The sequence below is a fragment of the Colletes gigas genome, unplaced genomic scaffold (assembly GCF_013123115.1).
Source record: "Colletes gigas isolate AHSC1104 unplaced genomic scaffold, ASM1312311v1 Colletes_gigas_Sc00019, whole genome shotgun sequence".
In the NCBI taxonomy this organism is placed as follows: Eukaryota; Metazoa; Arthropoda; class Insecta; order Hymenoptera; family Colletidae; genus Colletes; species Colletes gigas.
In genome coordinates this window covers 4959967-4972324 of record NW_025106648.1, presented here as the reverse complement: position 1 = coordinate 4972324, position 12358 = coordinate 4959967, and the positions used below count along the sequence as shown (strand labels likewise).

The 12358-nt window shown below is 29.5% G+C and overlaps 1 protein-coding gene across 3 annotated transcripts in view; it reads left to right on the top strand.

The window, feature by feature from the left end:
* LOC122400660 (kinase D-interacting substrate of 220 kDa) overlaps positions 1-12358 on the top strand; it is a 187134-nt gene that overhangs the window by 38352 nt on the left and 136424 nt on the right. Inside the window, exon 1 of one of the 3 annotated variants that reach the window (XM_043402221.1) lies at positions 1431-2142. The exons of the other annotated variants lie outside the window; for them this stretch is intronic. The gene's annotated coding sequence lies outside the window, so the exon portion shown is untranslated. Of the gene's footprint in view, positions 1-1430; positions 2143-12358 lie in introns of those variants that run through there. 3 annotated transcript variants of the gene reach the window in all.

Sequence of the window (12358 nt, the reverse complement as noted above, 5' to 3'; positions counted from 1 at the left end):
CGCCAACGTGACAGTAGCGCCACCACGAACAGCTCTCAGGGGAAATCCCCACAAGAGGATCCCTTTACTGCCACCTATCTCGTTACTCGCACCCTAAATTGTTTTATTTAAAATACTGAATAAACCTTACAAAGTTTTTCATACAAAAACTTTAACATGCAATTATAACTGTAACTAACACGACAAAAAAGGCAACAGTAATTTTTTTTATTCTTCGACCTTCTTAAAAGCGAAAGGGAACATAAAACACTACAGGAAAGGCTACTATTTTAGTTGATTTATTAACATAATAAAATATTTAATCTTATATATAATATAAATATAAAATTAAATATATAAACACCATAGAAAATAATGGCAATCATAATATAAATAATGACTGGTACAAGCGTTCAAAGAATTTTAGAATTACTCTCATTATAGTATTTGCTGTAAGCTGTTATTGTCATCACATTGTAATCTCTGTGTAGTTAACTTAGTTTGTCATACGTATTTATACTTGTACAATATTTATTCTATTACAGTATGCAATACATGATTTATGAAAACACGCAATGCAAAAGTTGCAAAATGAATAAAAATAGAGGGTTTGAGAGTTTTAGTATTTTTTTAATTTATAAAAACACGGAATACAAAAGTTGCAAATTTATGAATAAAAATAGATCGTTTGAGAGTTTCAGTATTTTTAAAAATTAAAGATATTGAATAATAATAAATAATAAGGAAAATCTATACTTTTGGTAAATAAATTTAAAAAATAATACAATTTTACCAGAGTTGATTGTTCAGGTGACAGTAATTGGCTCCTTTATCTTAATTAATAATGACGAAAATAATTTTTCGGTTATATTCGATCAACCAAAACTTGTTCATGTTTCACTATAAACGGTTTAAAAGTAGAGTAAACCAAATAATATTACCATAACTGTTACGATCAACCGAAATAAGTTGTTCTCATCGATAATGGATTGTCGTCAATACACAGAAATTTCAATCACGTATAATCGTTATCCGCCCTAAAAAATTAAAAAAAAAACACTATTACTTTTTTTTTTATTTTGATTATATTGAACTTCGAGGTCCATTTTGTCCCAAATCTGAACTTTATTATTTCAAAGTCCTGTATAAGATTTCTGATTGAACTTTTACGTTATCCTATTTGTCAATTCTTGATGTCGTCAATTGTACAAGCCCCCTTAGTACTATTATTTTTATTTATTAAAAACTCAAACTTTACGGTTCTGAAAGAAATAATTTGTATAGGTCTAAATGGATCCGGAGTCCTCTGGACGACGATTAACGTGTTTCGAATATTCCAAAACTCATTTATCATTCGACATTCAAGACAATATAAAGCTCCCTTAGTATTAATATTATTATTATTATTTATTACAAACTCAAACTTTACGGTTCTGAAAGAAATAGTTTGCATCGGTCTAAATTGACCCGGAGTCCTCTGGACGACGATTAACGTATTTCGAATATTCCAAAACTCATTTATCATTCGACATTTAACATAATATAAGGCAACAAAAATGTCTACGAGTCTTATTGTTTAAATCAAATCGAATTATTTCAAACGATGACATTTAACCAGCATCGGATATTTATGTTCTCGAAGTTGCAAAATAAATTTTAATCCGTCACGATTCAGCCAGCGTTAAAGCAACACGAAATACGTTTATTCATGTTCTCTTTGTACGTAAAATGTTCCACGATTTCTGGCATTGGGGCGACATATGCGCGCATATTTATAGCGAACTGATTCATCGTTTTTGGGATTGCATTTCTAGCTAGCCACTGAATAATTGCTCTCAGTTGGATCACGTACGTCGATCGTTCCCTTTTGAATAATGGCCCCATCGTGGCCCCGGTTTTGTTGTTGAATTAGCAATCCAATTCAAAGTCACGGAACACTAAGTGCAGATAATTGTCCTTCGGAGTTGGCCGCCCGAAGCAGATTATCGGATTCGCTATCAACGCGTTTACGAAGGATGTAACAACTCGCCTTGACTCGATTCGTAATTCGTTGCAGGAAACGTTGAAATTTACGCGATACATTCCACTTTAATTACGAAACAAAAAAATAAAACTTCGTGTTTACCGAAACGGGAGAACTCGTGGATGAGTGTCGATGTACAAGTATGTATGATTTTTCACTCTGTTTTGAAGTACGGTTTAATGAATGGCTGTGTTATTATTTTACCGTTTCTGTTTCGATAAATCCATTGAAAAATAGGAAATATTTCCATTTTTATGCTTTGCAGAGCAAACAAATTTTACAGTTGTTATAATCTTTGATTAATTTCAATATTTTGGCACTATTTTTACAATAAACAGTTCAGGCAACTATGTAGCGATTCTATGTGTAAAAATAAAACGGAAATGTGGAATTGATTTTTTTCACTTGAAGCTTTGTTTTTGAGAAAATTCATTTTGAAGTTGTTCGGGGCATGCGTTTTACTAAAGTGCAGGATAATGTATTTCCTTATAGATTTCCATAACGTTTGTAGACAATATGTAGATGTTATAATTTAATATTGGAGATACTCTTGTTTATAATTATTTGATACGTTTGAAATTATTATCGATTTTCAAAGAAATTAGGACTTGTATAAACGAATTTTATTCAACGCTTTTGATTTATTTACACTTATCAATTCCTTAATTGTGCCGACAGAATAGAAAAGGGTAATAAATAGTATCTGAAATATTAATTTAGTTTCTATTGTATTTTGTTTTTGACTTTTTTTTAACCATCTAGTTTCTTTTCTAACATTGCTTTAACGTATTACATATTATTTGATAAATTAGAATTACAGTTCTTCCGTATTTATAAAATCATCAATATTATAGCTAAAATTCTCATTTTTTTTATATATCTTCATTTTACAATTAAAAATTTCATTTTATTTAGTTATTAATAGTAACAACATCCGCTCAAATGAATTATTAGCATCTCAGTAAGAATTATCGAGTGCCGTTACCGTTTTTGAAAATTCTTACTTTGTTTTAAAAATTCGAAACAAACAATTTTCATTTTATTATTCTAATTAATATATATAAATTTTTTGAAGAAAGATCAAGGAATGGGCATCATTTTTCTATTTCCCAATTAAACTTTTATCAGTAATTTTGGCGTCGATTAATATTTAAGAGAATTTTGGATTGTAATTTTAGTTTTTAACATTTTGGTATAACGAAAGATAGTAATCGACTAGCGTGCATTATCTTAAGGTCATTTTTTTACGACAATATTTCATATTTATTTTATTCGACGTAGGTTAAATATATATTTTTTACTATACTTCTCTAAAACTCTTTTATTTAAAGAATACATTTGTATATTCAAAAATTAAAATGGAATTTAGAACAAGTTTGGGGTACAATAATTCTAGGAGGACTTCTAGAGTCCAAAGTTACCTTATTTATACTTTATTTTGCTTTCTTGAATTACTAAATTTTACTTTATTTAATTCTAACTATTTCAACAAAAAGAAAGTTGTTTCGATACATTAAAAATTGGGAAAATGACAAATATAAATATTATAACATATTATTTAACGAATTAGTGATAGCAGATAATAATTCATTAGAGTAAATACTATCCTGATGCAATACAAATAAATTAAAATTTAAGAGGGAGAAGAAGGGTTTCAGAAGACCAAAGAGAATGGAAATAACAATGTGTTACTTTCGCTACTTTAACAAGAAAGGAAAAGTAAATTAAAGTATGTTAAAAAGAAATAATTTACGAGTGTTCCAGAGCCAGAAATAATTGTTTTTAATTCTTAGTTTTCAAGATTGTTTCCAATTTACGAGTGTTGCAGAGCCAGAAATAATTGTTTTTAATTCTCAATTTTCAAGATTGTTTCTAATTTACGAGTGTTGCAGAGCCAGAAATAATTGTTTGTAATTCTTAGTTTTCAAGATTGTTTCCAACGGAACATTATTTCGAAATGGTTATTCTGTTTCAAGTAGACGTTCATTATACCTCAGAGAGCTCTAGAGTTTCAAAAAGTCAACTTGTGATCGCAGTTACTGATCCTGAAGGCTTTGGAATGGGGGCAAAAATATGTAAAACATATATTTTCGAATCTTCTATAACACGATTTTAAATGTGTTTATAATTTCCTCATTAAAATTGTAATTATATGCTAATAGAAGTGCATACTTAAAAATATTTAAAAAATGCAGTGTAAAATAAATAACGAATGTATTTTGTTAAGATTTCATTGAAATCAACTTCTCCTTCATCCTCGTCATTGTGTGCCTATGTGACAATTGTATTTTGTCGCTTAAAATTTTTTTGTGATATGTACTTTGATTCTTAAACATCAATCCTAAATTCACAAGCGACGTTAAATAATTTTTTGAAAATGTTACACGAGATAAATAGTTTAAACAGTTATAATAAATAGCTTTTAATGTTGTGACTATCAATAACTAAATAAAAAGAAATGTTTAATTGTAAAATAAAAATAAATAGAAAACAAGAATACCTCCAATATTAAATTATAACATCTACATATTGGCTACGAGCGTTATAAAAATCAATAAGGAAATCCATTATCCTGAATTTTAGTAAAACGCGTGCCCCGAACAATTTCAAAATCGATTTTCTCAAAAACGAAGCTTCAAGTGAAAAAAATCAATTCCACATTTCCGTTTTATTTTTACACATAAAATCGTCACATAGTTGCCTGAACTGTTTATTGCAAAAATAGTGCCAAAATATTGAAATTAATCAAAGATTATAACAACTGTAAAATTTGTTTGCTCTGCAAAGCATAAAAATGGAAATATTTCATATTTTTCAATGGATTTATTGAAGAATTTCTGACTAGCTAACTCGACGCCCCAAAAAAAAGTTTTTAGGCTTAGAACAGTACTGTGACCCAAAATCGATGCACTGTAACGCGGAAATATAAGAAAGGTGTAATATTAAGCCTGTCACGCTCTAAACTTTATCTACTTTTATCAGTCACTCGAGCGTGGAGTGGCATAATCGTTCGATAATTGCAAAAGTGCCCGATAATGGTGGGATAATTATCGCTGAAGCGGAGTATCTCGTCTCTTCTACTTTCTTCTCCGTTCGCGATGATATTCTAGTGAAAGTTCAGGCTCCCATCGCTTACGGTAGTGTTTCTCAAACTTTTCTGATCGCGATTATGCTCGGACAATCGCATAAAGGCCGATTTACATAATCCTTTCATGCACGAAACATTTGCTGTGGCATTCAATTCAGGCAAATATCATTGTAAGAAAAAATATATGAATATTCGTACGTAATGTCTTTTGTATACCACTTGTTTTTTCTATGTATCCTTATTTAGAATTTCTTAGTTGTCTATATAAACAAACAGAATAAAATTGATAACATAGGCAATATACAGGGTGTTCGGCTTTCCGGGGAAAAATTTTAATGAGGGATTCTAGAAGCTAAAATAAGACGAAAATTAAGAATACCAATTTGTTGATGGTGGCTTCGTTAAAAATTTATTAACAATTAAATTAAAAATTTTAAATTGTTCTGAAAAAATTATTTTCAGTTGCGGGGGTCAATTACAATCATTTTTGGTGAATACACATACCTTTTAAATCCTATCCATTTTCGAGAAACAAAATCGGGTAGGTGCTAAAATTTTTCGGCGAAACAAAAATTTTTCAAATCGTTCTAAAAAAATTATTTTCGGTTGTGGGGGTCAATTACAATCATTTGTGGTCATTACACATACCCCTGAATTCCTACGCACTTTCGAGAAAAAAATTCTTTACCGAAAATCTAATTAGGTTCCTAAATTTTTCGACGGAAAAAAAAATTTCAAATCGTTTTGGAAAAATTATTTTCGGTTACGGGGGTCAATCATAATCATTTTTGGTGAATAGACATACCCCCGAAATCTTGCGCATTTTCGAGAAAAAAATTCAGTACAGGCGGAACTTTAAACGTTAATAACTTTTTAACGAAGCCTCTATCAACAAATTGGTATTCTTGATTTTCGTCTTATTTTGACCTCTAAAATCTCCCATTAAAATTTTTCCCTGGGCTGACCGAACACCCCGTATACATAAGAAATAAAATATATTTTTTCATTTCAAAATAATAAAAGAAAAAAAAGTAACTTAGTGGGGATTCGAACCCACTTCTAAAAGCTTCGTAGCTGAACGCTGTACCGCCTTACCTAAAACTTGTTTTGCAAAAAGTAATTCTTTTTATTGTTGCAATGCTTGCTGAATTTTGTTGACCTCTATTAATGTATGTCTAAATTTACAGTGCAATTGTACCTGTTGCTGGTTAGGTTTCATCTATCTGATCTGTTTCTATCATTTAAATAATTATTGTTTTTCAAAATATGGATCACGATCCCAAATAAAATTTCAAATATAGAAAAATGCAAATGAATTGCATATTTCTTTATATAGGTACATTCATCATAAAGCTTAACAACTTGTGAAGTATATTTTTAAATTTATTATTAATTTCGACGCCAAAATTCTATTTTTTAGTCATGCAAAAGTGCAAATATACGTATAATGGCGTTTCTTTTTTTTACATATTTTCACTTATAAATAATCCTACTTTCATGAAGTAAGTACAGCATTGCAAGTTTCAATATTTAATTGTTTACTGTTAAACACTTATGTCACCACAAATACTTAATAATCCCTTTTCATAAACTTCTTTAAAGTAGTGAAAATTTCTTGATATAAGATGATTTTTTTTTTATATATTACACTCATTTTATTGTATTTTCTCTTGTTTTAAATTATTATTTCCATAAGTAACCTTTTAATACTCACTTTAAATTCAACAAAATTTACTACGAATCGTTGCAATGAAAGAATTCGATCTACTGTAGATATTCCAAAAAATTTGATGTATTTTATCATATCGACTATAATACAAAACAATTAATAAATTAAATTATTAAAGTTAAATCATAATTATGCAATTCGTCTCGTTCGAACAGATCAAAACTCAATTATCGTGTGCTCACTAATAAAATTTATTATGACAGATTTACACTACTAAAATTTTCGTAATTGATCGCTCTAGCCACAACTTGTTCTATAAAGTAAATTTAAGTAATTCTTTTACCACGTGTGTGCCAAATTTTAAATCAAAATATCTCGAAAGTGAGGGCCCATTGTGAAGAAACATATTAAGATTCCTGATACTAGGTGTATACTACACTGTGGAACATAACTATAGCAGCACTATAATTTTCAAGAGTTTTGTAGTTGTAAGCAATGATTTTTAAATGCTAACGATACCACGCGAAAAGGACTAGAAAAAAATTATAATCAATGGAAAAAGTACAAAAATAACATTTATTTAACATGAACTATAATAATAAATGAAATATTGCAATGGTACATAACTATAGCACCAATGTATTTAGAACGTAATAATAAGGTTAAATGGCTGTAAAGTGTTAAATTTCTAATTCCGTTTATTAATAGTAAACAGTTTCAATAATGAGTAGGACCTCCTTTTTTATGTATTAATTCAAAAATACGATTGTTCATACTTGCAATGAGTTTTTTCAAAGTTTCTCCACTAATTTGTGAATTAGCGAACACTAATTGTTTTTAGTATAACTAGCACCTGCTATCGTTTTAAAATGAATTTCCACGGTTGTAAGGCCCCTTGTCAGTAGGCCCACTATCCCCTTCCATAACGCTATCCCACTGTTGCCTTCCATAACTCCTTTCTACCTCGAGCAGTAATATTTTATCGCTAGAGTCAACAAGTGCCGTTTAGAAGTGTAGAAGACTGAATTGTTAAAACTCTGCAATCATCGCCGGTTCTAAACTAGTCTTACAGCGTATTTATTTTCCCGACGCATCGGTCCGTAGATAAGATTCACATCACCCGTGAGTCCATCGTTGTGTTCAGTTATTCGGTGTCGTTTAGACCACGTCAAAGCAGAAGAAAAACTGTATCGTCGCGCGAGTTTCTTCGAAAATTACGCAAGATCGCCAAGTCGAATCGGTCCGGCGATAAAATTTGTCTCAGGGTCGCATTAAATAGGACACTTTTCGAAGTAACATCTTGGATTTTGCTGAAACTTAGATACGTTGTAACCTTTAACGATATTGAAATGTATACGCAAGAATTTTTCTGAAATTTAAAAAATCGTTGCCTTTACAGGTGTTTGAAAAAGTAGTACGAACTTTTTTTCAATAAATTCAATTGTTAAAAGTGGCAATCGAATGAGAATGAAATTTCTTGGGTGCTAACAGTGAGGACGTGGGAGTACCAGAGATGGACTCATTTTTTATTCGAGTAATAGATAATCAATCCGAACAGTGAAATTTTTATTTTTATTTCACGAGTAATTGATAAACCGTTATGTATTTTCCATTCGAAATCTTTATTTAGATGAGAATTTTGCTTGGCTCAGAAGAATAACAAAGACAAATTGTTTCAGAGAGTTTTCTTTGATCACTACGTTTTGCAATTATTTTAAACAAATGTCTATTAAGACTGTGTTTATTATAATAATTGTTTTGAATATAAGTATACAGTATATTTTCAAGATACAATGTGTCTTATTCGTTGATCCAGTAATCATAGACTAAACTATAGAAAAAATTTAATCATATAAAACTATGTAACCTCAAATAATTTTCATATAGTTAATTGTAAAGTAAACATTTTTGAAAACATGTCAGTAAAGAAAGACTATCTGCAAGACTGTATGCACAATATTATACTCATTTTTTTCAAATTTTTTCATTCCTTTTCACTGTTAAAAAATCACATTTGTTTAAAACAATTCTAACAAAAATGGTAAAAGAAATTTGTTTAAACTGACACCAGTTAATTAAAGTCAACAATATTCAAAATTTTGAAAAAAAATTCCAAGATATATTATAAATATTGTTACAGACTATAATTTCAGTATTATATTTAGTTATTTTATCTATTAACGTTCGCGTTTTGGGGGTAGCAGGTTGAACATGCATAAAAAAAAATTATTTCTTATAGTATTTATAATTATATTTTCAAATGCCCAGAATTACTCAAGTTAGCTCAAGAACAGTTACTTCAATGTTGGTCAAGGTTTTATATTATATAGGGTGTTCGGCCACCCCTCGGAAAAATTTTAATGGAAGATTCTAGAGGCCAAAATAAGATGAAAAACAAGAATACCAATTTGTTGATGGAGGCTTCGTTAAAAAGTTATTAACGTTTAAAATTCCGCTCGTACTGAATTTTTTTCTCGAAAATGCGCAGGATTTTGGGGGTATGTCTATTCACCAAAAATGATAGTAATTGATCCCCGCAATCGAAAATAATTTTTCCGGAACGATTTAAAATTTTTTTTCCCGTCGAAAAATTTCATACTTTTTCGAATTTTTTTCTAGAAAGTGGGTAGAATTTCGGGTGTATATCTATTTACCAAAAATGATTGTAATTGACCCCCCAAACGAAAATAATTTTTCCAGAATGATTTGAAATTTTTTTTTTTCGTGGAAAAATTTAGGCACCTAATTAGATTTTCGGTGAGGAATTTTTTTCTCGAAAGTGCGTAGGATTTCAGGGGTATGTGTAATGACCAAAAATTATTGTAATTGACCGCCGCAACCGAAAATAATTTCTCCAGAACGATTTGAAATTTTGTAATATAATTGTTAATAACTTTTTAACAAAGCCTTCATCAACAAATTGGTATTCTTGATTTTTGTCTTATTTTGGCCTCTAGAATCCCTCATTAAAATTTTTCCCAGGAGTGGCCGAACACCCTGTATAAATTAATGATTCCCCTTTAAATAGCCAATTTTTAATTGTTTTCTAAATATTTTTATAAAACCCTTTAGTAGATGTATATTGTTGCTCGAAAGTTTGGTGCAACATTGTATTGTAGACATGAATATAACAGAAAATAAGTCGATTTTATCGCAAAATGAGAATTTATAGACATGATTAATATTGTATAAAAAAAATTACAATGTAATGTTCAATGTATATCTGTATCGAATAATCGTCGATTAACGTAAATTTCTAATCGATAAATGAAATTGCAAGAATTGTTAAATTGCAAGAATTGTGAAAATGTAGAATCATTCAGCGTTTGAAATAAGAATTCAAAGTTGGAAATTGTTTTTCTGTTCTTAAATGTCAAATAAATTTTATTCGTATAGCAGCGATAAGTTATGTAAACAAAACTAATGTGTCGTTGAATTTGAACTCGTATCTATGTAAATGAATTATTGCGACATAATTTTGGCAATTTAAAGACATTTATAATACTCAGAAAAAGAGCATATTTCAATAAAGTTTTGTATTCCGAGGAACTTCTTGATTGGATAAAACTCGAACAAAATTATTTTAATTAAAAAATACATATGTACCCATAATTATGAATGTGGTCTAAGTCATATGTATATTTCTTGTTTCGAGATATTTAATGAATTGCATTTGAATAGATTAAAAAATATTTTTATATTATGCAACATTTTAATTTAAAATTTTATTAGTCTTGTTAATGGAAACTTATTATGAATATGAAATTTTGGGTGAATTTCATACGAAAATGTTGTTTTTAAAGTTTGAGTTGACTTAGACCATTTTCAAAATTAACTGAATGTTCTATAAATAACTTAAAGCAATAAAAAACTACGAGTTTTATTAGAAACATTATTTTTAATGAAATAAAAAAAAAAATAAAAAATGTGTTTAAAATAATGTGGTGTGAAATAACTGATAAACTCATTTTTTTTTTAAATTTTGATTTTGACCACTTTTATAATTATGGGCTCATATCAAGATGCCAAACTAATTGGATTCTTACTTAATTATCGGACGCGATAAAATCGAATAAAAAACCACATAACAATTGTTTATTTTTGCGTTTCGGATAATTTCCAACAGAAGGGAATAGCGCTTCTCCCCACTAAATTCCACATTCATATATTTTCGATCAGATCTTGTATGTTAGTCGATCTGATTAAAAGAATAATTATATATTTTTGTTCCCAATGAATTTACAAAATAATAGAACAGATTGTTTCAAGAATTATTAAATAATTATTACATTGAAAATCTTGGTCAGCCTGAATAGAAAAATAATTATATATTTTCGTTCTCAATGAATTTACTAAATAATAAAACAGATTGTTTCAAGAATTATTATATAATGCATTGAACATCTGAATAATTAAAATTCAATCCTTACCCACTGTGGATTGTATCGATTTGACGTGGTAGTCCAACAGGAAATTCAGGCGAACCGTAGTTTGAGCAACGCTGGCGTACGCGATCAGCTAGTCCATTGATTTCCTCTCGCGTGTCCCCATTACTTCGTTTAGCAATGTCTCGGCTCGTAAAATATGAACGATAAAAGTGTTACGGTGTTTTATCTGTCAATTCATTCGGATTATTTGGTAGACTCGTTGAGATCATTCAAAAGAGAGTGACAATTCGCGGACAAATCAGTTAGCAATTTATCTCGTTTCAGATTTTCCAATATACAGAGACTGTCACTTAAAATCGTACACCTGGCGGTTCAGCCGATATTTTTTCAATATAACATGAAAATTGTACTAAATTATTGATTGCAAATCAGTAGATAGATTTATATAGAATTGTTCAAAGAATGGTCCAAAACGATTTCGCGATGTTTCAGCATGAATATTAAAAATTTTTGAACGAAATTTTGAACAAGATACCCGAGTACCTGGTTATTGATGTAAAGATTCATTCTCATATCTGACTCGTAAAAAGATTACTGTATGCAATGAACGAGGAAGTTTCGTAATAATCATTTGTTTACTGTTTAAATACGATACAACAATTTAAAGGCTAAAATTTCAAATGGGAAGTGTTGGTTCAATTAAGCCATTGAGTTACTGATAAAATAACGTGGTTGTGTACTAACGATAAACGTTGTCAAGAAAACTTTTCATTTATGTACGTTACTGTTTGCATACGATGCAACGATTTAAAAGCTAAAATTTAACATAATTTAACATGTGGTTGTCCAAGGATCGAAAAAAATTATTTCTTGCGTGGAATCGGTGGTCAAGGATATGAACTAGTGTTCAAGAAAATGGAACAAACGAGATACAATGATTGTCACTTAAAATCGTACACCTAAATCGTACGGTTCAGCCGATATTTTTTCGATAAAACATGAAAATTGTACTAAATTATTGAAACTGAAATTTATTATTGAAATTTAACATAATTTAACATAATGTGGTTGTCCAAGGATCGAAAAAAATCATTTCTTGCGTGGAATCGGTGGTCAAGGATATGAACTAGTGTTCAAGAAAATGGAACAAACGAGATACAATGATTGTCACTTAAAATCGTACACCTAAATCGTACGGTTCAGCCGATATT